Source organism: Myodes glareolus, chromosome 1 (genome assembly GCF_982192425.1).
Source record: "Myodes glareolus chromosome 1, mMyoGla1.1, whole genome shotgun sequence".
In the NCBI taxonomy this organism is placed as follows: Eukaryota; Metazoa; Chordata; class Mammalia; order Rodentia; family Cricetidae; genus Myodes; species Myodes glareolus.
Window position 1 is genome coordinate 113,141,405 of NC_142026.1, and position 26,953 is coordinate 113,168,357.

Here is a 26,953-nt window from a genome sequence, read left to right on the forward strand (position 1 = left end):
AGTGATTTAATTAATACAGTTTCTGTGTGATTGTTTTGGGTCTAAGCTAGCTGGGCGGCTGGGAACCAACAAGCAGGCCCTGCCCCCTGCAACAAAAACCAATACTGAAAATAAAATAAAAAGAAAGCAGTTTATTTTTAAATCAAGCAGTTAGACCAGATCTTTTCTGAATCATCTGATGTTTGAATCCACCAGCTGTAGTGCAGCTGTATGGGTAGCATTGGCGGAGTCTGTTATAGCTCTGAAGGTGTTTGAATCTACCAGCTCTAGTACAACTATACTGGGTAGTACCTGGGGAGTCTGTTATAACTCTAAAGGGAGTTCCTGGGTATAAGCAAGTTGTGGGAGAAAACTGAGCATTGAGTTTTTTAATGGAGAAACCAAAGAAACCTGTCATTTTGCTTTCTGGTTTCAGTTGTCTGGATCCCATTTAGCAGCAAACTTTATTAGAGAGGAGTCTCGGGAGTTCTAACCAACCCCTGGTACTGGGCTTATAGCTTTCAGGCCTGTATAGCAATAAACTGTATGTAGCAGTGAGATACCTCTGGAGGCCAAGCAATCTGACAGCGGCCAACTCAGAGATCTTAGTCTCTGTAGCAATCCACAGGGGATGGACCTCATTTCTTACCGTAAAGATGGGGGCTACCACCACCTGTTCTATAGCTCAAGCTCTTGGCTGCTTAACTTTCTTGGGGAGTCCAGGTATAACCCTTCCCAATTACAGTAGCCAATCACGCTACTGTGTCTGTGATGGGGGAACCCACAAATTGTGATTGTTTCTTATTTTCAGGACCCTATAAAGTTCAGTTACAAACAATAAACCCTCTCTGAAGACAATGTTTGTCTGTTGCATTCAGAGACACAAGAAGCAACTCAATGGATTTCTTCTCCAGTGTTGGCTTGCTACTCAGAAGAGTCATTGTTGTGTTGACAATGGCTTCTGTCTGGCCTGATCCTGCAGTCATTCAGTCCCAAAGAAACACACAGGTCTACATTAATTATAATCTGGTTTGCTTATTAGCTCAGGCTTCTTAATTAATTATTAATTAATTCTTACATCTTAAATTAGCCCGTAATTCTTGTCTATGTTAGCCATGTGACTTGGTATTTTTATCAGTGAGGCATTCTCATCTAACTTCCTCTACATCTGGGTGACAACTGCAAACTGACCTTTCCTCTTCCCAGAATTCTCCTGTTCTCTTCACCCTGCCTATACTTTCTGCCTGGCTACTGGCCAATCAGCATTTGGGGGAGAGTTTGGGGAAGTGGGATGGGTGGGATGGAGGAAGGGTGGATATGGGAGCAGGGAAGTAAAAATCTTAATTAAGGGAGCCATTTTAGGGTTGGCAAGAGACTTGACTCTAGAGGGGTTCCCAGGTCCAAGGAGATGTCCCCAGCTGGTTCCTTGGGCAGCAGAGGAGAGGGCACCTGAACTGACCTTGTCCCATAGCCACACTGATGAATATCTTGCATATCACTATAGAACCTTCATCTGGTGATGGATGGAGATAGAGACAGAGACCCACATTGGAGCACTGGACTGAGCTCCCAAGGTCCAAATGGGGAGCAGAAGGAGGGAGAACATGAGCAAGGAAGTCAGGATCGCGAGGAGTGTGTCTACCCACGGAGATGGTGGGACTGATCTAATGGGAGCTCACCAAGGCCAGCTGGACTGGGAGTGATGGAGCATGTGATCAAACCGGACTCTCTGAATGTGACTGTCAATGAAGGCTGACTGAGAAGCCAAGGACTATGGCACTGGGTTTTGATTCTACTGCATGGACTGACTTTGTGGGATCCTAGTCTGTTTGGATGCTCACCTTCCTAGACCTGGAAGCAGGGAGGACCTTGAACTTCCCAGGAGGCAGGGAACCCTGACTGCTCTTAGGACTGGGGAGGGAGGGGGAGGAGGGAGGGAGAAGGAAAAGAGAGGTTGGGAGGAGGTGGAAATTTTTAATAAATAAATTAATTAATAAAAAAGAGTTATGGTTAAGCTTCCGCTTCTCCACCCCTGAAATGAAGGTTGGCGTTGTCTTCTCGACCTTTCTGTTTCTCCATGTTTCTGAGCTGTCCTTTCACTCCTGTTTTCTCTTCTTTCATTCTATATGAGTAAGATAATAATGTTACAACAAGGTTTGAGGGAGCCACATGTTTCAAAATGACATGGATACCCAATCATTTATGAAACAAAAGAATCTATCACTGCTTTGACATCCTAATATTACTCCTCTTTCCTCTGAATATGGTGATGTGAGATCCCCCTCTGTATGTTGTAAATACCACTGGTTAATGAAGAATCTGCTTTGGGCCTATTGCAGTGCAGAAGTGGCACGGCGGGAATTCTAAGCAGATAGAGGAGGAGAGAGTAAGTGGAGTCAAGAAGAATCCATGTGGCCACTGCAGGAGACAGACATCCGACACTGGACACTGGATGGAACTGGTAGGCCACAACCACGTGGAAATACACAGATTAATAGAAATGGGTTAATTTAAGATGTAAGAGTTAGCTAGAAATAGGCATAAGCTAATAGGCCAAACAGTGTTTTAATTAATATAGTTTCTGTGTGGTTCTTTTGGGTTTGGGTGGCCGGAAATGGAAGAGCAGCCTCGCTTACGATATGCTTTCTTTTTCTATTGTTGTTCTTAGATAGTACTTAATTTTAATAGATTTATGATATTTGACTCAGTGGCAATATTCAGAAGCTAAGATGAATCCAGTTTTATGGCAAAAAAAGTTACATAAAACTTTTAGGTGGAGAACAATGAAGACTGTAGGCAGATTGAAATTTTCCTCCTATTTCAATTTAGACTTCGTCAGTATTTCTCTTATGACTGGACTCTTAATGGCTCACAAATTAGAATGCTTACTTCTGAAGGTTAAGTACAAAAGAGTAAATGATGTTTTTATCTCCTTCATCTCATTTAAAACCTATAAAAATTTGCTTTTACTTAAAGTTGCCTTTTAAGAGTGAGTTTTAATATGTCAGGCTTTGCTTAAAAACTCTAAGATACTTTTTATTCAAAAATTCACCTAAAATGTTTTAGGAGGATGCTGTGAATAGAGACAGTCCAAGAAATTTCATTTAGCATTCCAGTGGACTGGAAGAATGCAGTAGTAGGTGCTTATTCATTGTTATGGGAGCTTTGAAGCAGTTTACCTGGTAGAGGCAGACATTTGGAGAGGAAGGGGATTACCATGGAAGAAGTAGGTTATAAGGAAGAGGCAGGTTGTTATGGTACAGTCTTGGGCATAAAACAAGACAGACTTCCAGAAAAGATGCAAAAATAGACTTTGCCCTTTAAATATGTGTGTACACACACACACACACACACACACACACACACACACACACGCTCATATGTAAGAACTGGACAGGATAAGCAGATGGTTTAGAGAATTTCAGTGATGAATGAACAGAAAGGAGTAGTAAATGGAAGTCATTTCCTAAATGATACAAATTTACAAGGTTTGGGCTGGGTTGGTTCTTTTGTTTTGTCTAGTTGTGTGTTTATTTCACACTGGAAACTTTCTTGGGATGTCTGGGAGAGTCTGTTGTCAATTAAATGTTTAACAACAAAACCGTACACAGCTATGCAGAAGCACATGTTTGCCAGCAGATGACTCTCACTGTAGAATAATTGGGACTGGAATCAGTTTGGGTGAGATTGCTAAATGACTAGAAATGGAAATTTCTTCTTAGGTAGCATTCATTTTCTTCACAATGGAATCTCTCTTCTTTTTCTTTGAGAAGTAATTATATTGGAGAAGAGTGGGGAAGAGAGGTTGGGGACTCCTACCATTCACCGTACAGACTTTCCATCTGTCCATGAGTAACGTACCACCCTATCTTCTTAGGACCTACCTACCTAATGTCTCCCCACTCAATACCATTTGAAAACAAACCTTATTCTATCTGCTTTTGATGAGTTGCAGAATAATTGTAGATTTTATGTGGAACCAAAATAAAATTTCAGAGATTTATTTAAATAGTTTTTCTGCAATTTACAAAAAGGTTATAATTCCTTCTTACTTACTGTCTCCCCATAATACTTTCCCACTATGTGACACAGAATGACAGAGAAACTATTGCCATGCTATAGAGTAGAATCTAATGAGAGGAGAATGAATCAATAAAGGTCACATTTGAACAACAAGTATATGGAGAAATACAAATTAAATTTAGAAGATTGTGGACATGGACACAGTAAAGCATGTTCAACAAGTTTAATGTTAACAGTTATTTTCACAATTTTTCCAAGCACTTATTGTATATGAAGTCTGCTAACAGGTATTAAATGATTGGTCTTACCACCTGTAAACAGCTTTTAAGTTCTTAAAATGTTCTTAATCCTGAATTTCAGAGAAGGGAAGGAATTTTCAGGAGACAGTAAGAAAAGGAAAGATTATGACCTGTCTATAAATTGTAGCATAAAAGCTAACTCTATGCAAGGTGAAATTGTAAGACATAGAAATAGAAATTGATTCAGTATTTCTTAACAAATAATGGTAATCATTCAACTCAATCTTCCTTTTCGCTTATTAATGCTGTCCAAATCTTTACGGGTCACTTTTCTATAAAGATGAAATGATTAATGCTATTACAAAGCACCTATTAGTGCTATGTGATTTACAACAAGATACAAACTATTGCTACTCTGTGAAGTAGAATTTAATAGGTGTTGTGGTTTGAGAGAAAACTCCCTCAAAGGGAATGGCATAATTTTGAGGTCTGGCCTTGGAGGAAGTGTGTCACTGTGGGGGCAGTCTCTTTCGCTCAAGCTTCCCTCAGTGTGAGTCAGTAGACTTCCTGTTGCCTGCAAGATATAGCATTCTCAGTTCCAGCACCATGCCAGCCTGCATGCCAAATGTAAGTGAACCACCCCAATTAAATGTTTTCCTTATAAGTGTTCCCTTGGTTATGGGAACTCCTTTAAAGAGTACCAGTTCCTCTTGGAAAATAAGAAAAACTGGCATCATGGTATACTTGGAAGAAAACTGGTAGGCAATAGTATATTTGTAGTAGTAAGGAGCACAAGGCTCCTTGTTCCATCCTACCCAGCTAGCTTATACCCGAAATAATCACACAGAAATTGTATCATTTAAATCACTGGCCATTAGCTCTAGTCTCTTATTGGCTAACTCTCACATCTTGATTCAACCCATTTCTAATAATCTGTATGTCACCATAAGGTCATGGCTTACCGGGAGAGATTCTAACCTACGTCTATCTCAGGCCAGAGATTCATGGCTTCTGCCTGTCTGTCCTTCTTCCCAGCACTCTATTCTGTCTACTCCACCCACTTAATTGCTGCCCTATCAAAAAGCCAAGGCAGTGATTAAATTAATACAATTTCTTTGTGGTTATTTCGGGGATTAAGTTAGCCGGGCAGCAGGACACAACCCATTCCTCTTACTACATCTATTGACCAGCTCTGTCACTAGCTTGTCATAGCTAGTGTATGACGTTAGATCCAACTAACACAAACTCTTCTATGTACACTGTAGATGTTTGTGTGTGTTAAATAATGCTATCCCAAATATGTCTACTTTGAACTCCAAAACTTACGAATATTATATCATATGGCATAAAGAACTTTATAATATATTTAGGTTAAGAAAATTTATAAGAGAAACTGTTCTATAGTAATTGAGAGGATCAGTATAGTCGCAATTGTCCTTACAAAAGGTTCCCATAAGGAGTCGGAGTTGGAGGAAGAGGCAGTATGATAAGGGAAGCAGAGACTGGAGGCCTGCAACTTGAAGAGGGAAAGAACTGGGCACAAACCAATACAGACACAGGCAAGAAGCTGAAAAAGGCAAGGAGTCTCCCATCACATCCTCCAGAAGGAATCAGCCTGGTGGACAACTTGACTTCAGCCCAGTGACATGATCTTGGGTATGTGACCTGCAGAACTATAAGAGTGTATGTTGATGGTTTTTTTTTTAGTAGTTTATTATATCAGCAACACAAAATTAATACGAAGTTGAATTCGGCAACTTCTCTGATTCCAAATCCATGTTTCCTATTCAAATTGCTAGTTCACAGTGATGACCTGTTTCTAAGTGGTCTAGACTACAATACTTGGATGTTTTAATGGGTTATTTTTTAAAAAGAACACCTGATAAAACAGTTACTCGGGCATTGCTTGCACAGATTGAGTGCGTCTGAAGGAAAGAAACCAAAGCATGCTTGAGGTTTCAAGAGATGTCTTGTCCTGAAGGCCATCAGGAGGAAGAGAAGAACATCAACTTCCCCTATACTCTGTCCTCAAAACTTCTTCCAACCTCCCCTCTTTGTTTCCTCATCTGTACACCAACCACCTTCCCATCACTTCCCAGACTATCGCTTCTACTTTGATTCCCTGCTTAATATTCTCCAGAAAATGATTTCTTAAATGTGTCCTAAGTTCTAATCAATACAAGCTTTCCTGGAAGCTCTCTTAACCTCCCTGGCCACACTAAATCATGTCTTTCTCTCAAGTATGTCCTTTGCCCTGTTTCCACTTAGACTTCTCCACCCTCATCCTATTTAGTGTTTACACGTCTGTCTCCTCCACCCACCTCCTGTTTGGTGTCTGCACGTCTGTCTCCTCTACTGCGCAGAAAAACCTTGAATGTTGTGTTTGTGGCTTATGCATTTTGGTAGTTTATATTTGATGTTGCTTGGATTCAAACCACAGAAGACTAGAACCAGGAAACCAGAGATCTATTCTCATGCATTGTGTCTCTCAATGCAGAACTCTTCATAGGAAAAGTAGCAAAGGAAGATGATCTGTAAGGGCCTCAGCCTCTCTCTGTACTTCCCACAGTGTTTTACAATACTGTAAACTCCCCTGGTTTACCCTTTCCCTGACATATCGTGGACAAATAGGAAAAATTAAATACATCTTATTTTTACAATTTTTCCAGTAAGAAGATCAGAAGTTAATTTATGAGCCCAAAAAGATTTGTTTAAATGCCCTATGTTGCAATTTATAGGAAGATCATAATCCTTTCCGATTTGCTGGCTGCTCATAATGCTTTCTCGTCTTTGAAATTCAGGATTAGGCACATTTTAAGAACGTAAAAGCTGTTTCAGAGTGTCAAGAGCAATCATTGATAAAACCTCCTTACTCTCTTGATCCAATCCAAATCCTAATTAATGAAGGCGCTTCAGTGCCTGAACAAAGACAGTTTATCCTACCTGGCTATATTTGACAATATTCCATTTTAGATTTAATGAAGAGCTAAGAGGTAAAATGAGTTCACTCCAGAAATATCTTCCAGCAGCAAAACGCCCAGTCCTTTACTCAGTTCCCTAATCACGGAGGCTGCTTATGCCAAACCTTTTCATTTAGGAAGCTGAGGGAACCTAATTTTGAAACCCTCAGAAAACAAGTAGACAATACAAAACTGAATTGTGAGTGTGATTTCCTCAGATAGAGCGGCATGCTGAATTCTCATAACATGTTTGTGGGAGAATCACAAAGAGAAAGAAACCAGTGCTGTCCAGTTCTGTTTTATCGCCAACCACACAATCTACCAAATTCAGTAGGAGACCACTGCCTTGTCTGGACAGAGGTATAGGACCCTGTATATATTCACACACACATGCACGTGCACACGCACACACGAACATGTATTGGCAGTGCTAGTGTGGCAAAGCTGGCATAATAGTTGTTTAGAGGCAGCAGCAAGCAGATGTTGATCACATTAGAAGAAAACCCTGCCCCTTATTCTGTCCGTTAAAGAATATGTGTGGTATGCTGCTGCGTGGAAGTACATAAACCTCACAGCCTGACTCCAGGTCACCCACACAAGCTGACATTGCCTTTGACTGCTAATTCCCCCAGAGACACAGTCCATAGGCAACAGTGTTTTCCAGTCCCTTCTCCATGTTTAGGACATGAGTCAAGCCAGCAGAACCTCAAAGCCAAGAGTTGCGATTAATATGTTTATATTACTGCTCCCAGTTCCCATTCAACAAATCACAATGGCATTGCTGTTTGAGTATTTTTGGAAAAAGGCCTAGGGAAAGAGGCCATTGCTCCAATAGGAATTGGTGGCTAAAAACAGACTAAGGACTGTCTAGTTCATTAAAATAAAAGAAGTCCTAGTCCATTCAGAGCATTCTGCGTAAAATGAAGCATGTGTGTCTGCCAAGAACAAATATAGTAATTTTAATGTATCTATGTATCTATGTATATCCATGTAGAAATATAGAGAGAGAGATTAAAACTCCAAATTATTCTACCACGCTTTAATGCCTTAAAAGGGAAATTTAAAGCAAGTGTTTGATCAGTATTTTTTAATGACGAAAAGGCCCAGAATGGAATAGGAAACTTCCAGGCTAGATTTTGTTCTTGGCAGAGTTTCATCTGGCTATTGGCTGCTTTGCTAAAATTATGTGTTCCTTGCTTCTATCCTTAATTATTGGGATGAATCAAATTCTAGAGAAAACGAGCATGTCATCGAAGCCTTTGTCATTCCAGGTGTCGTGAGACATTTACAGTCAGGAGCACATCTGTACTTTCATTCAAAGTACCCACTGAAGCCAGGCGGAAGTCAGAGCAAGTTCTGGTGTCGTTATATACATATGCACAGGGCAAGAAGGCTAAGCCTTCTGAGTCTCAGTCTCTTCACCCACAAATATGGAAATAACAGTGCTTCCTGGCAATGCCAAATAAGATGAAATGTGTCATCAGGTCCCACCATCTGTAGACACTCCAAAAGTAATTGCGACTACAGGAAAAGCATCATTATTTATGCAATGGATGCATAATATATCGAATAGAGTATTAGAAAGTCTTTGAGAGTGACTTCTGTTGTAGATCATGAGTATCCCTGTCGGAGGCTGGCAGAATGTGTCTCCAGCAGAACAGTAAATGCTTGTTCGTTCCACTCAAGGATGGACTTTCTCAGAACACAGTTGTACTAGCGTTTCCTGTGCTTTGTTTAATAGTTTCACTCTTACCCCTTGGATTCTTTTCTTGGTTAATGGCAGACAAGTGAACAAGGAGAGGATGAATATCAAAGGAGAAAAGCTGAGTGGCACAGGCTTGTAAAATATACTTGGGGAGCTGGGGCAGGAGGACCACAAGTTCAAGGTTTGCCTGGGCTGCAGTGTCAGTTCAAATCCACCCTGGGCAACTTAGTGAGACTCTATCTTAAACAATAAAATCAGGGTGGGAGACAAAGCCTAATGGTAGAGAGTTTGCCTAGCATGTCCAAGAGCACATGTTCAGCACACAGTATCAAAGAGGAGACAGGAATAAATAAAAAGGAGAGAAAGGAGGGAAATTAAAATGCAAACAAGCCCGTATCAAGAAGGCAGTCATAGTTTTCTAGCCCAGTGTGGAGAAATAAGTCATGCATTCTCATACCCATTTTCAAGATTATCTCTTGAGAAGCCATGCACATTGGGCAGTGTTATAGGATTTATGACTGAAGGAATGGGGCCCAAGCTCGCAACTCACAAGGAGCTATTTGACAGGGTTTAGCACTAAAATCCCAAGTACATAATAGAGAAGAAAGGTAGCAAAGAGTGAAAAAGAAAGGTGTGAGAGGAAACAGCAAAGATGGAGATGCAATACTAAGGACAAGTGATGGGAACGTCCTTCTGCATTCTCCTTCAGACCCCAAGTGCTCGTGCAAGCTCCCAAGTACGCAGAGTTTTTTAAGAATGAGCATCTCCTTGTTTCGCTTCTGTCTTTGAGAGAACATCCTTAAATGATAAAGTATAACACAAACAACAAGTCTAGTTCCAAATAACAGAAGAAATACTGAGCATAATTGTATCTATCCTATTTATTGAAGCTCAAGGTTTTATATTCAGATAACTTCAAGGTGATAAAAAAAAGTACACATTTTGATTCCAAAGCTAATTTTTACTATTTTCTACATTTCTAGACATAGAAGACATATTGTGCATTCATATCTCTCCCACAAGTTGAAAAGTTTACCTTTTATTTGTTGTAAGGAAGCTGTTTATTTATTTCCCAGCTGCCCGGACTCCCAAAATAATCACACAGAAACTATATTATTTAAATCACTGGTTGGCCCATTAGCTCTAGCTTTTTATTTGCTAACTCTTACATCTTAATTTAACCCATCTCCATTAATCTGTCCATCACCACGAGTTCATGGCCTACCAGCAAAGTTTCAGCATGTCTGTCTCTGGCAGCAGCTCCATGGCCTCTCACTGACTCTGCCTTCTTTCTCCCAGCATTCAGTTTAGTTTTTCCTGCCTACCTATTTTCTGCCCTGCACAGGCCTAAGACTATGAACTAGGATTGTGATCAGAGTTTTCAATTCATATCACATACTCTGCCATTTAAGATTTGTCTGGACTTTGACACAAAATAACAATAACAGCAAATGACCTCCCAATAAATAAGGAAATTCATTCAGTCTTTTCTTTTTAATGCTATGGGGTTAGCAGATTAGAAAACAGATCGTTGTAGGACTTAACTCTTAAACATGCCTTATAGCAAAGCATTACAAAGAAAGACAAAATACAGGCCTATGTTTTGAGGGGAGGAGGAGTGAAATTGTTTGTCTGTTACATTACTATGTGCAGTATGCAATTAGGAAATAAAAAATAATTCATTTTTTGTCATGAAAAGTTATATAAAGACAATGTTTCAAAACAAAAAGATCTGACCTTTGAGTAACAGCACATTTGAGGGGTCCCCAAAGGAATTCCAGGAGAGCTATATTAATCCTTTGAGTATGCATTGCCACCAATGATGTCATGGCCGCACACTAAGCCTTTCATTTTAATACAACCACAGTGGGGACCAAGATTCTAACACACAAACCCTGGGGTGGGATCTGGGGAGAGAAGCCAAACACGTCCCTTAGCATCTGGTCCTTTGCCATGCATTGGCCAGCATCTCCCTCTGTAGGAAGTACTGGAAGGGGAGTTGAGTCCCTCTCTGCAACCCCAAGTACCCTTCCTGCAAGAGGAGAGACTGTAATTCCCTTAGACCTGTTATTCTTAACCTATAGGTCTCGAGTCCTTTCCTTTCCGGGGGGTGGGGGGTTCAAATGACCCTTTCACGGGGGTCATATCGGAAAACACAGACATTTACATTAGAATTCAAAATAGTAGCAAAATTACAATTATAAAGTAGCAATGAAATAATTTTGTAATTGGGGGTCACCACAACATGAAGAACTGCCTTAAAGGGTCATAGCATTAGGTAGGCTGAGAACCACTGCCTTATATTTATTATTATTATCTTTATTATTAATATTAATAAGAATTAGGTTTTTCCAGACAGTCTCCCTTCTTCTTTAGTAGAATGTTGTTCTTTCATTCTTTGTTATGCTTCCCATGCACACATCCCAGATCACGTACACAAAGGTGGGCTGGCAGACCAGAGTACCACACAAGGCAGGTTAGTTATATTGAAAATTGACCACCTTGTTGATAAGCTTCCAAGTTCGTGTAACTCATCTCTGAAACAACTGAAACATGTTATATTCATATTTAGACACCTTATATGTATTCTTGCTTTCTCAGTGACTATATCTATGTTTTCTCTAAATGTATTTTTTTCTCTCTGTGTGCCCATAATGTGTGTTCACTTTACCTGCATGATCTGTGGAATGCCACCCTTGAGAGTTTTCTGAGTGACTAGAACATCATAAGAAGTTTGTATGTGTTTAAAAAAAATTTCTGTTCTCTAATGGTTGGGTACTCTGTTATATAAATGTTCATTACTTCAAGTTTGCAAATTTGTTACTCAGACATTGCATATATTTGATTCATTGTTTAATAAGTCAGTAGCTGCTATCAAAGCCTTCCACTATGGTAGTAAATTTGACTCTTCTGTATTACAGTTTCATCAGCTTTTGCTTCTTATATTTTGGCATTACATTTAAATATAATGTAATTATATTCAATTATAATATATTTCTGGTGGTTTACTTTAGTTGTCAATAGAGGCCAACAGGTTTATAAAATACAACATTGATGAGGATTCAATCCACTCCTTCCTATGTGGCCTGATTTAATGACAACATTCTAAATATTTCAGTTTGATTTTTTTCAACTTCATCTTCTTTGTCTTTTAAATAATGAGCCAATACTGGACATGAGAATATTTTGTTTCAAACAGGACTTCAGACTTGATACTTCTTGACTACAAGGAAAGCAAACCAAGTTGAAATGGTTGCTAAAAATCCAGATTCTAGCTTTGAAAGCTATCAAGTTTTACGATAAAATAAAATTTAGGTTTCACTGTGGTCTTTATGCTTGCTTTTGTTTTGTTTTCTTTGTGGCACCAGAATAAATTAGTGGATGACAATTCAGTTAGGAACATATCATCAGGGCTTGAGCTCCCCATAGGAATTCAGGGGATCAATCAGTCACAGCATAGCTGAGGTTAAAGAGCAGTACAGATGAATTACAAGGTTTAAAAACATAACATGTCCTTCTGCAGCAACCACAGCAGGGACTTGGAGGGTGGGTTGGACATAGCCAAGTTTTGTTCTAGTGAGAATAACCCCAGCCACATCCCAAAAAAGTCTGGAATATGAAATAAAATAATCATACCAGGTTACTAATGGCATTCGTCTGGAATTAAACAGATTTCAGAAATTGATGCAGAAAATGAAGGAAGGTGGTAGAGTTTTGAGATGTGTTTTAAGACACATTTCCAGTTTGGGCATTGGGTTTGTTGGACTAAGAAGTGAGAGAAAGAAAAACTTGGACTTCTCTAAGCTTTCTAATTTGCAAAAATAGTGGTGGGCTCATACCATTCACCAGCCAGGTACACATTGAGATTTGCCTTTGTTTCTTTTCCTTTCCTTTGTACTTACACATGCTATTTAACAGGCTCGGACAGGTTTCAGAGACATTAGGCTTAATGTACTATTATTGGTAAGACAAAAAAAATCACTTGTTTTTTGTTTTGTTTTGTTTTGTTTCTTTTTGTTTTGAGGTACTTAAACTCCTAGTCCACAAACAGTGGCAGTTGAAGACCATTTAATAAATCATGTCCCAGGCTGGGAGTAGTTCTCTGCCAACTAAGGATCCTGTACTTTAATTCCCTGCACCGCCCGCTGTCTCATTAATCTTTACAACAGTCTGTTACAAATCTCTGCTCTTGCAGGGGGAAGAGAATATAGACAGACATGTTCAACTCCATTTTAGCTTGTCCATCTCCACCCCAGCCCTCTTGTAGCAAATTTCAAGGTGATTGGAACCTGAAGATCTTATGTCATTTCTCAGATCTCCTTACAGCACTATTTCCTTTTAAGGCCTGGTTTCTATCAAGTATACCTAAGCTCTCGAGATTTGGAAGGCAGAAGTTAAAGAGGGTAATCAAGGCCGTCCTTCCACCTCTGTTACTTAGAGTAGCATCTTTACAGTAATGGTACTTGTGGAGTAGTATTTCCGTGTGTGTGTGTGTGTGTGTGTGTGTGTGTGTGTGGTGTATGCTTTCTGCAACAAAGGTTGAAAGTGCTATGGTCAAATTGTTCTCTACTTCTTTCTAAATACTGAAGGCCTCATCTCCAGTGATCATGAATGAAGCCTTATTTAGAAATACTGTCCATGCAGGGTGGTCACATTGCGTTATTAGATGGGGCATAATTCCGTGTGACTGAGGGTCTTACGAAAAGGAGAATTTAAACACAGAGGCAGACAGATACACATACATGTACATATGTACATACATACACACATACAAACAAAGAAACAGAGTCCAGAATTAATTCAAGGATGCTTGATTTCTGGGATGGGTCCTCTTTTAGGATTGTAGATAGAGGATGAGAGGTTTCTGTTTGTGTTCATTAGATGGAGGGGGGAGAAAGTCACACAAACTTAAGCAAAGATTAGGGTGACACACCCAAGAAAACTACAAAATGTCAAGTCACACAAAGTTAGATGCAGTATGGGGGTAGACTCCCTCTCGTGGCTCTCAAGAGAAGATAGCCCTGCCAGCTTCTAGAACTGGGGATGGTGTGTTTCCGTTGCCTACACATCTGTGAACATTGCTATAACTCCCAAGAAAAGCAATGCAGGCCTCATCGTGTGGTCTACAGCCTTGCGGGTGTTGAGAAGCAGGGAAGGGGAAAGTCTTTCACCCCCGGTGACACTGCACATTCCAGCATCATGGAATGTTCTGGAGCCAGAAACTATGACTTTTTTAGTACTTCCCAGTGTTCTTATCATTTTCAAGGTAGTTACCAAAGTATGGCAGTTCAGTGGTGGTTCTCAAAAATTTAACCATCCGACCTGCCCTTTTTCTAATGAAGTATCCATCATAGTATCTGCAAATGTGTCCTAAATCTTCACTATAAGACTCAGTGACATTCCAAAATGCCTAAGTTATTTTTGCTCATATAAAATGAATCTATATGGTTTCTTTTCGCTTTGAGCAATACAGTATATATCACAAACACAAAGAAAATAGGTCATGGAGCTAGTAGAAATTCAGTCACATATGTGTACGAACATTCTATTTCTCCATTGAAGTCTGCCTTATAGGAAGAAGCCTGCCTTTCTACAGTAGTGGATTAGTTGTCCCTCCCAACTAGGTGAGACGCTGGACATGAAGTTGGGTGAGGAGAGAAGGACGGAGTTTGTAAATATTCGAGTGGACATGGCAAATTCTGTTGGCCACGTTAAATTCTCAATCGCCTCCGTTTTGGAAAGTTCCTCTCAACGCTGTACATCCTCAGGGGAAAGCAATCACCACATCAGGCACGAGTCTCATGTGACTTGTAGTCAGGTCTGTTTGAACAATGTGAAGGAGGTGCATGGCAACAGCCCCAGCTGTATTCCTGGCCACGGCAACTTAGACTGCTTTCTGCTGTGGAAGGCCATGGTGCTTCCTGAACTGAGACCTTGTTTTCTTCCCTCTCAACAGATAAACTGAGTCTCAGAAAGGTTGAGTGACTTATTCAAAGTCAATAGCCTGTGTAAGGAATAATTCTTTTCTTCTGCGTCTTTTGAAATTGTGTCTAAACAGCCAATTGTATGTTAGACCAGGACAGATCTGTCTGGAGAAACGTGGGCTAAGTCCTACCGATGCTGCCGGCAGTGGCTCTGGTGAACAGAGAGCCCGGTACAGGGAAGCTAGCTGGGCCTTCCCGCTCTCACTCCGGGGCCACCTCCGCTCTGCACCGTTCTTACCTCACGGGATTTACACCTGCTTCTGTCCAAAGCTCTCTGTCCAGTTCGCCGTGAGATAGCTGCCGGCCGTTTATTCAGCACGCCCTTATGGACCACTTACCTAGCAACTCCACTCACTCTTCTAGACACTTTGCTCAAAATAACCACACGTGACAGGTCCTGTTAATACACATGCAGACCTGAGCAGCTGACGGTGGTGGTTACTCGGCTAGTTTGTAGCAGGGAGCAAGAATCAAGCCAAGGGAGGATTAAGCCATTACACACCTCCACTCCCGGTCCCACAGTTGGAGCCTTCTCAGAGCGGGGGATGTATCTCGTCTGAGAACAGAGTTCATTCTGATCCCTGTCTGCAGGCATGTCACGTTTAAAGTAGGTCTAGGGTAGACTGAGAAATTGGGTAATCTACTAAAGGAATAACAAAGGCAGCGAGTCCTCATCCAGAGAAGCACAGGCTGTGGATGGTAAATGTTTGTCTTTTCTCTCCATCACCTTCTTCCAAGTTCTCTCTGCATGTTGCCTCACGCAGGCTTCTGAGCTACAAGGTGCTCCAATGGAAGAACCACAGGAAAAATGGCCAACGGCAGGACACGCTCCAGCTCTGTACTGTGAGTGTGGTTACCTTGCTTCCTTCTCCCAGGAGTGCTGAACTTCCTTAACCGGTTCAGAGAGGTCACTGCTGTGCTCTAACAAGAAAACAGTTCAGCCAAGGCCGCGGAACAATTATTTTAAGGAACATATTCAGTCAGACATATGATTCAGCTGCCCAGTGTTCCCTGTCGTTTAGATTTGTACATCTGATCTGCCCTTCCTGCATAGCCACCATAAAACCGCACTAATGCGTGACTCACTTCGTTCATTACTTACATCTCAGTGGCACTAATTAACCTTGGCTAATAGCTCTCAGCACATGACTGATTCAGGGATTGCTTCTAAAATCCATGGTGGGAGATGGGAACAGAGCACAGTTCAGCTCACATGTTCTGGGATTGGGAATCAAGATCCTCATAGGCATTAGAGCTCACTGCTAGAAGGCATCTGATCAGAGGTGGGAGATCTGGCATGAAGGCCCCAATCTTGTTCAGCCTCAAAGGAGCAATGGGGCCATAGCTGGCAGCAGGAAGAGAAAGGCAAGAAAACAGGCTTCCTTTCTCTTAGTGTATTGTACAATAATCTATATTACCTGTTTGATTTCAAGCAGCATGTCTTTCCCCTCAAAAATTGAAGCATAGAATTACTATATGACTCTGCAATTTAATTCCTGGGTATCTACTCCAAAGAAATTAAGTGCAGGTTTTGAAACAAATACATGCGTATGTGTATTCATAGTGTCACTGGTCATAAATGCTAGAAAGGTGAAGGCTCAATGTCTCGTTAATAGGAGAGTGAGTAGATAAATTATGCCACATGCGTGGGGTGAAAACATACCCAGTCATGAAAAGAAATGAACGCTAAAACACACTACAACATTGAGAAAGTTGGGAGATAGCATGCTAAGTGGAAAGAGCCAGATACACAAGGTGAGGGGTGTAATTCATAGAATAAAATACTCAGAACAAATGAATCTGGAAAGACAGTTTCTGTCTTTTCGCTGGGCACTGGGCACTACCAACCAGAACTGCCCGAATGCAATTAGTTTTTACTTTGCCTAGGAGAGTTTCTGGGAACTCCCAGTTGGCAGAACTATCATATCGTTCTTCACAGTTTTTCATATGAGAGTTATTCTTCAGTTGGCTGATTAGTGACAACTTAGGTACACACATTGTCCCTCTGCAGGAATGGGAGGTGATCAGAGAGAAAGGAGACCCCCAGAGATGGACACCGTATGCCAGTAAGGACAGTGTCTTCTGCTCCAGGTCTCCTGACCCCCAAGAAGGTTTCTTTCTATTGTGTTGGTTGGTCTTCCTTCAGCAGCAAGTTCTAATGACATGTCCTCATGGAGTCTTGGCTTGTGCCGACTCACTTTTGCTCCCACACTTGCCTGCTCTGACACTTTGCTAGAATTCTTTCTACCATTGTCACAATATATAGTTTCTTTGTTGGTTCATTTTCTGTCAGCTCAACCAGAATGGTAACACTGTGGCGGCAGGGACATCCTGTCTGTTCTCAGCTATGTCTGTTCCCAGTACATCACAGTGCACACAGTAGGCACTCAACACGCAGTTTCCTGAATAAAGGAAGAAATGAGTGAGTGTGTTTTTCCAGGGAGCCTGAGAACATTGTTTTCTCCACTGAATAAAGTATTGTGGTGTCCTTTGGCCACATGGCCAATGGGCGGATTTTGCTGGAATGTATTGGTTTACAAATGTTTAACTATCAACTTACTTATCTGCCTCCTCTGAAAATGAGATTCTGCATAATTTAAAAAAAAAACGACTTTGGAATTTGTACTAAGCCAACTTTGTACACGGTACAGAATGTTCTCATCAGCAGCAGGACTCACGAATAATAAAGCAGGGCCACTTCCTGGACTCTGCCGCCTTCCTTGGCCTGTGTTCTTCTGCCCACAAACCTTTTGCCTGCTGACCTGGATCTGGGTTCTCTCCTCCCCGAAGTGAGATAGCAGATGAACTTCAAGGGAGCCACCTTTACCCTGGATCTTGGCTGCCACACGCCATCAGCTCTTTCCATGCAGCCACACACTTAAAGCACTGATATTGTATAAAAAGAACATAATCCCCACCACACACCGCAAACTACTGCCAGCAGAGGACCCCAACCAATGCAGCAGTATTCCGTTCCAACTGTTAATGCTGGGTAACTCCACATGACCAAGCTGAATCAACACAGCCTGCAGGAAGCTTGGGTCTACTTCCCAGCAGGTAGGAATGTGCCGTGGAAGCACAAATGGAAAATTGCTTTGACCTTCCATGAATTGTGTTAGCCATGCCGACGAAAAGCACCTATGAAGCTGTTTGTTCATATGCTAAAAACCAGTGACTGACACATTCATGAATAGCGCTGTGTGAACTAGGATCACCCACATACACATGCCATTTGAACACATGTCCTATATAAGAAGTTTGAGTCGTGTAACAGTACATAGCATAAAAGAAGATGGATGGATGGATAGATCAATCGATCCATCGATAAATGGATGGATTGGGGCTCCTTTATCTGTTCTGTCCCATCCTCTTCTTATAATACCCGACTTTATAATTTTAGAGCTTTTTTTTCTCTCTCCCCCATATCCACACTGTGTTGAGACAGTATATCATCTTGCTATGTAATACAGACTTGTCTTGAATGTGAACTCTCAATGGTGCCTCAACCTCCTGAGTGCCAGGATTATAGATGTGCAACATTTAATAATATCTTTTAATAAAAGTATTCATGAAATGCTTGCCTCACTTAAAATAGTTAAGTTTTCATATGTTAATATTTCTGGAATTGGGCTATCTTGCATCTGATTCAATGAACTACCATGTTCATTACCATGTAATTCATGTAAAATTACCATGTAAATGACTCCTATTTTGCATATTGCTCTAAAACCCATCTACCCTGAAAAATTAAATAAAATTTTACATGATGATTGGCGTTCTCACCACTTTTACATTCGCATCACAGCGCTATCCTTCTACCATAAAATGGCTATGATTCTCGTGACTTCAAATCGTTTCTAAACTTATTCCTGACCTCTCACTCTGTGCCATACACATGAAGATCCAAGTCTTCATGAGAGGTTTTCTTTTTCCAGATAAGATAAAGAATTGGGGTCAGATTCTTTGGAAGATTCATACAATTTGTAGCTATTATGCTTGAAGATGTAGACATTCCTTCTGGCACCGAGGACAATAGTCAGGTCACTTGGTTGCATTGTGTTTTTTTTTTTCAGTGCTATACAGTTAAGAAAGCTCTTCTACGTCAGAGATATGTCCCCATATGAGAACTGTGTGTCTATGTGGCATTCGTCCTATAGGAAGCGGGAATGAGAATCTGTGTGCACTTTGGCCCACAGTTCTCGCAGCCGTCAGCTCTTCCTCCGTCTTTACCTGTCCCATCTTCCCCACGGCAGATGCCCTGGCTTCTCTGAAGACACCAGCCATGCAGAAGCAGCATGGACAGAGGACTCCGACCCAGGCTCAGGTTGGCTCCGGTTCAGAAAATGCCTCTGAGAAGTTAGTCAGCTCCTGGTCAAGACCGGGTCAAGGCTCCTGGTACTCCTCCAGCACAGCAGGGACGTAACTCTCCACAGAGACACTTGGCAGCAGGCCACTGCATCTGAACTAGATCTCCTGGGACTGGGGAAACCTCGGCTCCTCTGTCTCTCACATGGCCAGAAGAAGTCTTGTGAACCCCAGATGTGCCCAGAGCACGGCACTCTGGAGTTGGGAACTTACTCCTCCGTAGAAACAGTGTCTTGGCAGTAGCCAGAGGCGGAGCTATTGCCATGGAGCGAAGGACAAGCCAGAGGGAACAGCGCTGGAACCTGCACCACCGTGTCAGCATTCTTGTCGTCCACCCTCGCAGAAACAAACAGTTAGAAGCACAAATCAAGTTTCCTCTCGCGCCGGTTTTCATTTTCTGAGGATGGTGTACCTTTCATATAATTCTTAAATGTGTTGCCAAAAGGTTTTCTCCCAGTGGTTTAATCTCATAATTCTCAGTGTGTGATAATGGTCTCTTTTTTGTATTGTTAATGTTATTTTCTTATGTTTCTTATTTTTCTTGCTAAGTCTTGAGATAAATGTGACATTTCACCCCTTTCAGAAAAAAAAATTCTTTTTGATATGCTTGTTGGTATCTTTGACTTTTACTTAATTAATTTGTCTCCTTAACATCTTCCGGGCTGTTTCGTGCATCTCTACCCATTACTTTTGAACTTGGATATTTTGCTCCATTTCATCATTTAAACATTTTTTTAAATTGTGTGCATGTGTGCCAGTGTGTATGTAGTGTTTTTGTTCGTGTGCATTTGTGGTGTGTGCGTGTGTGTGTGCGTGTGTGTGTGCTTGTGTGTTTATGGGTATATTATAGTTCTGTGTAGGCCAGAAGTTGATAGCAAGTGTTTTTCTTGATTGTTCTTCACCTTGTTTTTTGAGACACGGTCCCTCACTGAATCTGGAATTGATGACTTGTGAGCTGGCTGGTCAGAGATCTCTAGGGATTTGTCAGTCTCCACCTCTTATCACTAGGGTTGCCAGGGGGCACCCCCACACCCAGGTTTTCTGTGAACAGTGGTGATACATGTCCAGGTCCTCCTGTTTGCACCACAGGCACGTTGCCAGCTGAGCCCTCACCCCAGCTTCCTTTCTCCTTCAGCATGAGAATTTAAGGCTAGAAAGTGGGCTTTCAACACGATCTTAGTTTCACCATGTTTTCTCCCACTCATTTCAAAAGCTTACTGACTTCTCTTGTTTTTTCTTTGATTTAGGAAGATTTTGCTCTGAATGCTTGGAACATTTTCAGCTGTTTAATTTGAGTGCATTTTAGTAAAGATGTAATAGGTATGTTACTGATTTTTCAAAAATGTCCCATCTGTATTTCAAAATGCAGTTTTTATGTCAAAATGCAGCAAAAGTCAGTCTCATGCTTCCTATCAATGCTTTCCCCTGGTATTCAAGGATTCTTTTTCCAGTAAGATCTGTTTATCACCTTGGGCATACACCCAAAGGATACTTCATCCACTACAGAACCCCTTACTCAATCATGTTTGTTGCTGCTCCATTCTTAATAACCAAAAATTGGAAACAGCCTAGATGTCCACTAATTGATTAAAAAGTGACACATTGACACAATGCAACATTACTCATCTACTAAAGAATGAATTCATGAAATTCTCGGGTAGATGGATGAGGATGCAGTCCAGCAATGGCTAGGGTGATCAAATGGGAAGGAGAGAAGAGAGAGCAAGAGAGGGAATGTGGGGAAAGACAGCTAAAAGTAAGGACCATTTGAGAAGCCTTATGGAAAATTAATACAATAGAAACTTCCTAAAATATATACATATATGGTATAAAGGTGAACTAAATGAAATTGCGAAATAATAGCAAAGATGGAACTCCAATTGGCAATCTCTTGTCACCAAATGAAGCTTCCAGTGCCAGGAATGATCAAGTGAGTCCTGTGGGATCCCACCTCCTTAGGGTCCCCCCCCCCCCCCCCCCCCCCCCCCGTGGGACCCTCCCCTGTGGGAACCCCCTCAGACAGCTCAGGACCCCCCAGACAGCTCAAGACCCTCCAAACAGCTCAGGACCCCCCAAAGAGCTCAGGACCCCCCAGACAGCTCAAGGCCCCCCAAACAACTCAGGACCCCCCAAACAGCTCAGGACCCCCCAGACAGCTCAAGACCCTCCCAAACAGCTCAGGACCCCCCAGACAGCTCAAGACCCCCCAGACAGCTCAGGATCCACCAAACAGCTCAGGACCCCCCAGACAGCTCAGGACCCCCCCAGACAGCTCAGGACCCCCCAGGCAGCTCAGGGTATTGCCAAAGCTCTTGGATGTTCTCCACAATCTGATGAGAAAGCCCTCTTGCCAAAGACAGCACCCACACAACTCACTGAACACGGAGAAGTCGAGCTGGTGCCTACACATAACCTCTGTCCCTATGGACTAGTGTTCATAGTACTGGAAGGTACTTTGCATGCTACCAAAAGAGAAAGGTAAACACCAACCCAACTACAAACTCTTCAGTCTACAGTGATGACATGGCTGTAAGATGCGATAGCAATAGTGACTCAACACTGAAGGAGTAACCAACTAATATCTGATTGGATTTAAGGCTGTTCCTGGTTGTCAGCTTGACTATTTCTGGAATGAGCTGTAATCCGAAAATGGAGGACATACTTGTGACCTGGATCTTGAGGCAGGAAGACAACATGCCTATAATCCTGACCTTGAGACTGGAAGACACACCTTTAATCTGGGTCATACTTCCTGTTGGGACCCTGTATAAGGGCAATGGAAGAAAATTCCCATCTATGTGAGTAGATAGATAGATAGATAGATAGATAGATAGATAGATAGATAGATAGATTTTTATTTCATAAATTCTGTGACTTTAGAGAACGCTGACTAATACAGCCCTACTTTATGAAATGAACCCATGTCTAGCACTGCTTGGGTGGCCTGAAACCATATAGGCCAAGGACCTATTGGAAAACCAAATACTACTGTTAGGAGTCATAAAACGACTCCTAATGACTTTCGGCTATACTCATGAATCAGTGCCTTGCTCAGTCGTCATCAGAGACACTGCCTCCTGTACTGGATGGGCACAAATACCAAGACCCACAGATGGACAATGTACGGAAAATAGGAGACATTGGAACACTAAATGAAATGTCTCCAACAAATTTCTCCCTCCGGGCTCAGGATGTTATTCCAATGAGGAGGCAGAAAGGTTAAAAAGAGTCAACAGAATGGAGGACACCAAGGAAATAAGGCCTTCTAAACACAGCAGGACCAATGTATCTATGAAGTTACAGAGACTGTGGCAGCTTGCACTGGGCCCTCTTGGGTCTGTCCCAGGAGGGGACCAGTGCTGAGAGGAGAAATGGACACAAGCCCCCATCCCTAACCCAGAATCTATCTCCAAATGATAACCACTTACAAATGAAAACTTAATGCTCTCCAACTGATTTTCATCAAGGACACAAACCATTCTCAAGAATAGGCCTCATGTCCAGCAATAAAGGGCCAACACAAAATGAACTCAGTGAATGAAGTCTTTAGAGGTTCTTTGTCTCATGTTTTGTCAGGGCATTTCTGTTATTTTTTACCTTATGGGTTCTTTGCATATATGTTATGGATTCCGGATTTGTGTTTTTATGGGATTTCTGTGTGTGTGTGTGTGTGTGTGTGTGTGTGTGTGTTTGCATCTGTATGTGTTTCTCAATGCTTTCCTTTGCCTCCTTTTCTTCTATGTGTTTGCTGGTCGATTGGTTGTTTGGTTTTGTCCTAGTTCAGTCTGGTTTTGTTTCATCTTTATTTATTATCATTAATATTATTTAGATTCATGTTTGTTTTCTAATGAGAGCTAGAAAGGGTGTGGATTTGGATGGGAGGGGAGATGGGGAGGATCTCAAGGGAGAAGAGGGAGGGAAGCCATAATCAGAATATCTTGCATAAAAATTCTGTTTTTAATAAAAGATCTACATTTAAAACAACATTTTTCTTTTTATTTTTTTCTCTCAATCTTTTATTTTTAAAATACTTGTATCAAATACTTTTATACATGTTAGACTAGGATTAAATCATGTTTTGGAGAGTACAAAAATCCTTTAAAATCTATGATGCAGTATTTTCTCTTTCGTTTGTGCAGTTTTGCTTATGATTATACTGTATTTTAGGCAGACATGCAAATTACAGATTCTAAAGAACATCTATGAGTCACTTTGAAGCATCATTTAATCCTGTGGTTTAAGGCGGTATCAAGAAAGAAATGAGGCCCAATCATTTCCTGGAAAAATTTTAACTGAGTACAGTGTTAAAGTCTTGGTGCCTATCCCAGGTACTTTGGTCTGAGCATATTAAATAGCTACTTTTGGTATTTTTGGATACAGTTACAGAAATTGACAAAAAGAATTAGGCTTCTAAGGCTCAGTCATCTATGTAGGAAAACAGAATTTATGGATTTTCCCTCTGTGAGTCAGCCCAGGTATGTCAGAATCCAAGATAACAGCAATTTCTGCTGTAGGTTCTGAGAGTTGCCCAAATTCAGCGAGCTAGCGCTCCAGCCAAAGAACTATCGCTCTCTTTCCACAGAAATGGTTTAGTTATAACTAACTCCAGGAAATGGAAGCTTCATCAATCTTCTTCTAGCCTCGTAAACATGCATAGGAGCACTGAGTCTTCACCCACACAGGACTGAGCGTCAAAACTTGAGAAAGCCTTCCCATCTTTTCAATAAATACTAAGCTCTTACTCTTCATGTCCTGTTATGCGCCCTCAAACAGCCACTGATCTGTCCCTGTATCATCTTCCTTGAGTTCCCATTGCTCTTCTTTCGTTAACAATACAAGAATCTGGAGAGAGCAAGAGTATTCTACGTCTGAGTTAAGGACTTCTGTCTCAACATCCAGAAAAAATATTCTGGATAGTTGCCACATTAAAATATGTTAGACTATTAAATTTTATTGAAAAATTATAAGGAGTATGAGCTTCCAAACCTAGTTGTTAAAGACACAAAGTATACTATCGATGGCTTTCAAAGGGGAGTCAGTGAATGGGAAACATTCATGTTTCTGAATTCATCTTGTATTGTATAATGTAGGGTAAGCCAACCACATTGTAAGGAGATCTGTATCTGTAGCTTGCCTGATCTCTACTTGTTTCAGCCAATAATTTAAAATCAGTGCTTTTGAAGATTTAAAATATTCATTTAGGGGACCTGAGATGGAATGACTTATGATCAGAATAAGAAAGAGAAGGGAGAAGAAAGAGATATATAAAAGTAGAGAGGCAGAGATAGAGTGGGAGGGGAAAGAGGCAGGGAGAGAAAGAAAGGGGGAGAAGGTTAATAACAATATTATGTCTATCTTATTTTAGTAAAATTACATAAAATTAATATATTAAACTGGTAACCTAGAAAATCAGAGAGAAAGAAAATATTTTACGTTAGATAAATTTGTTTGGGTTAAATTTTTTCTCTACAGCTGATCCCATAAGCATTACAAAAATAATTTTCCAAGGGTTTTGTGGATTAATGGACTGTTTCTATTCTGTATGAGCTTTAGTTTCTCTTTAAGTACTATTTGCAGGCTAGTTCCACGTGAGCAATAATAGGAATGCTTTAACAGAGAGTCTAACTCTAGAAATTCTGGGGCTAGTAGGAGAATCTGCTTCTTCTGATCCACATGACTCTGGTGTGATGGATTTCTAATTATGTCTAGTCAAGGAAATGAAGTCTACCGTTGAGAACTGTTGGTTCTGTCATCTGTAGATACACAGTATATAAAATGAGAAACACGTAACACTTCAGTGTGTTGTTTCTTTTATGTTGTTGTTGGTTTTTGTTTTGTTGCTTGGTTTGTTTGTTGATTTGGAAGATGAGCCAGACTAACTTCTTACTCACCTATATAATCCGGGCTGGCCTTGAACTCCTGACCTTCTCGTCTCCACCTACTGAGTCCTGGGATTGTAGGTGTGCACCGCCACACCTATGTGACAAACATTTTGCAATAAAAGTGCAAATATAGCAGGTTGGAGATATGCTCAGCCAGTAAAATGTTTACCTCACAGGTATAAGGACAAATGTTTAACCACTGAAACTTACATAAAAATGCCTGATGCCGTTTGTCATCCAGTGCTGAGAGGCAGAATCCTCTCAAGAGGATCCTCGGGGCTCATTGGTCATTCAGAGTAGGCTAAGGAGAGATCCTGTATCAGAGGAGGTGGGTAGTGTTCCTCAGGATAACCAGAGTTTGTCCTTTGGCCTCCACATGCATACACACATACACACGCACACACACAGTCATTTAAACAAACACACCAGTTCAACTGATAGATTTCATAAGAATAAGTGTATTATATTTTTAAACTACTAGTAAGAATTTTTTCATGCGTTTGCATGGGTATGGGTCTGTACATGTATATGTATGTGCAAGGGTGCGAGTATGCATATGTAGGCAAAACATGGATGTCAGGACCCATCCTTGTTCAGTCATCCGCTTTATTTAACTAGGCCAGTTTCTCTATCAGACCCAGAGCTCACCAACATGGCTAGTCTTACTAGCCAGCTTGCTCTGTGCATTTCCTTTCTCTACTTTCTGAGGCTAGACTTACATCATGCCCACTTGGCATTAAGTGTGTCCCAAGGATCAAAATTCCAGTCCTCATGCGTGTACAGCAAGCTCTTAGCCGCCAGGCCTTCTCCCCATCCCAAGACCTTTGATTTAAGCCCACAGTGGAAACAGCTGTGTGTGAGTCAAGCCTAGGGAGCCTCCTATGACACTGATTTGACTGCCTACAGGTGACTTCCACTCTTTAGTGCCTTTTGCTGACAGGCCCTCTGTCTTAGGGGATATTTAATCAGTTCAAGAGTTTGTTATCATTGCCTATGTTACCACTGACTCAGCAAACCAGTGTTTTTTCTTTTCCTATAATCTTCTTCCTTCTTCCTTCCCCCTAAAAACACATATTCAACAAGCTCTGAGGAGCGCGTCTTCACAGAGAGTAAGACGGTGGCTTCCATGAGAAGTGGGAATTTTGAATGGAGAACTTCTTGAGAGTTTCCTTCATTTGTCTAGGTAGTTTTTTCCCTTAAGATTTATTTTTATTTTATGCACATTATGTGAGGGCCTACATGGATGTATGTGCACCACGTGCATGCCTGGTGCCAATGGAGACCAGAAAGAGGCATTGAATACCCTGGAACTGGGAAGGCAGGCAACTGTGGACTGCCACGTGAGTGCTTGAAACTGAATCTGTGCTCTTTGCAAAAACAGCAAGTACACTTAAGCATTGAGTCACTTCTCCACGGACTCATCAAGGTACCTCTTACTTTATTTCCCAGAGAAGGGTTTTTATTTGTTTGTTTGTTTTCATTTTGGGGGTATATGTCATCCATAGCAACCAGTTATACTGCGGCTGTGATCATAACAACGGTAGTACATTCAGGAGAGTCAAGTCATACACACCGAGAATGGCTCCTCAAGCAGCCCGTTTCCCTTTGGCTGCACCTGCTGATTTCTTGTTATGCAAAACATTATTGCTGCTCATAGGCTACTGTCAAAATATTTATACCAGGCAATGAACACATACTTAGAAAGTCAGAGTCTAGAAATTCTGATTGCCTGATGACAGTCATTCAGGGAGGCTGGGACACAGTTTCAGTCTGGATTCCTCGGGTGCAGTGCTCAAGAATGAGTAGAAATCACTGC

At 41.2% G+C, this 26,953-nt stretch overlaps 1 non-coding gene across 1 annotated transcript; it reads right to left on the reverse strand.

Annotated features, from left to right (window-relative positions):
• Positions 1-2,094: 2,094 nt before the first annotated feature.
• LOC125394674 (small nucleolar RNA U13) lies at positions 2,095-2,196 on the reverse strand. Its single transcript, XR_007230300.1, has one exon. It is a non-coding gene; the product is annotated as a small nucleolar RNA U13 (small nucleolar RNA).
• Positions 2,197-26,953: the final 24,757 nt, after the last annotated feature.